General features: G+C 38.2%; 1 protein-coding gene across 3 annotated transcripts in view; it reads right to left on the bottom strand.

Annotated features, from left to right (window-relative positions):
- The window catches only part of LOC136837134 (uncharacterized), a 45,857-nt gene extending 44,382 nt beyond the window's left edge, over positions 1–1,475 (bottom strand). The window contains exon 1 of one of the 3 annotated variants that reach the window (XM_067101750.1): positions 1,365–1,475. The gene's annotated coding sequence lies outside the window, so the exon portion shown is untranslated. Of the gene's footprint in view, positions 1–1,117 lie in introns of all 3 variants that reach the window. The other 2 variants (XM_067101751.1, XM_067101749.1) reach the window with 2 other exon arrangements.
- Between the last annotated feature and the right edge of the window lie 594 nt (positions 1,476–2,069).

The following is a 2,069-nucleotide window of genomic DNA, read 5'->3' as shown; positions in this document are numbered from 1 at the left end:
GTGCGGCCGTCTACTTTACATTTACCGTAGGGTGTTTAGTGCTAGACACTCGGGGAATAATGTATTATACTGTATACACCCATTTCTATACCGTGTGGTGACTATGATCGACAAATTACTATTTCAATAAACGATATTTCGTACAGCCGTCTACTTTACATTTACCATTCAGTGTTTAGTACTAGCACTTCGGAGTAGGTAACGCATAGCTCCAAAGAAGCACCAAAAAGAGTTTAACCAGGTTAACGCGGGATCTAATTTGACCCTAGAGTTCGGACAGGCCGCTCATTGTATTTATGAGACTACAAAGATGCAATCGACTCGCCTCACACAGCCAACTGACACGGAACAAAAGTCTCGTCGCCTACTAAAACGTCTCACACACATTTACAGGAAATCTATCTTTGCTTCCGGAAGGCAATGTCTTCTCTGTTTACACGAGCAAGCGTGATACGTGACTGCTTCTGTAAACGTACATTAGTTATCCGTGACAGTAACTACCCGGCTCTGAAATGTACATAAACGGGAGGTGGCAGTGTCTGAGAAGTTTCGAATATCGTTCGAAAACGGTGTCGAATAAGATCGACTTTTCTTCAAAGCGGATAGTATAGACTAGACCTATTTATTACAAAGAGAAAATAATTCTTTCTGTGGAACGCAATTTGAGTAACCGAACCTATAATATCCGTATTCTAGAGAAGACGAGATAACACGAAACTGTTTGTGAATGAGGCTCAAAAGTTCGACGTTTCATTATTTTCATAAAAGTTTCATTCTGAGGTTCGGACATCTTGGTGTCTTCCTAAGATTTTGATGTTACAAAAATCAGTGGTAATGGGAAGCATTTGTATAGCTAATTAAGACTCTTATCTTGTTAATACTGACAATAATAGGTTGTGCAAAAAATTTTGTAGGATATTTCCAGCTGGTAAAAAAATGTTTAAAAATTATTTTGATGTACGGAAGCATTATTTTTAAAAATTTCTTCGTTAAATTCTACAATTTGAAAATCAGACTGGTAAGGTACGTTAAATATCCATAAACTTTAATTAATTTTAGGCTAACTAAAAGACACATCACAGTATTAGCATACACCAATTAATTACTTAGAACTTACTGTAATGAATCTTTACCTTTCCTAGTTTCAACGCTCCAAAGTCTCAGACAATAAAAAAAAAACACAATGTAACTTTTCAAAGAAAGGTTCTTGCGCCAAACAAGTTTCCCAAACTATAAGTTTTTTTTACAATCTCACACAATTCTCACTAATTGTGAAACACTTATCAACTTGAAGACCAGCCAGCTCTGAGTACGAACAATACCGAATACTATCTTCGCATTGCGTCAATACAACTGAAACTGACCGCTTGCGATGTGTCTTAGCCGGTCGACCTCTGAACGTGAACTGATTGCGTCGTCAGTCGTCACTCAAGACTTCTTCTTTCTTCCTTCCCTCGGTAGGACCAAGACAGCATCTAGAGCGGGCCGATTGTTGTCCCCCAACGCCCGTTGGATAAGGTCGAAGACGGCGTTCTGAAGTGCGTGGAAGAAAGCAAAGGAAACGTTGCCTTCAAACAAAGTTCATCATTATTAAATTCATCATCGTCCAGTTCCAGTATGATGTCGTTGGGTTTCGATTACAGAATAATGGTGTACCTTATTTATGAAGTGGAGTACGTCCGTTACATATCTTTACGTCCCAATAGCTGCAAAATTCGGAAGTCCACTACTTATGCATTGCTTTTAAAATCATTTCCAATCAGCGGTTTTTCGGAATTACATCTGCTCTCGCTCTCGATATCTGAATGTTCCTAATAAAACCAATGATTTTCCATTCGTCAATGCTTGAGAAACTCCTTACATAAATCCTTACTAGGCCTACTTTCTTGAGTCGTCAATTATTGTTCCTTTCCCTAGATTCTAAATGCAAACATTATCGTCCCTCATAATCAGTTTTTCATTCCATTCGTCCATTTATTTACATTAATAGAGCATAACGAATAACTGTGCCATTCATTAGTTTCTATTTTGTAAATCTGCACTGCACAGCCATTCATTTTCGGTTGGGC

The sequence above is a fragment of the Macrobrachium rosenbergii genome, chromosome 57, assembly GCF_040412425.1.
Source record: "Macrobrachium rosenbergii isolate ZJJX-2024 chromosome 57, ASM4041242v1, whole genome shotgun sequence".
Lineage (NCBI taxonomy): Eukaryota > Metazoa > Arthropoda > Malacostraca > Decapoda > Palaemonidae > Macrobrachium > Macrobrachium rosenbergii.
Note: the sequence above shows the minus strand (reverse complement) of the source record. Positions and strands in the feature narration are given on the sequence as shown.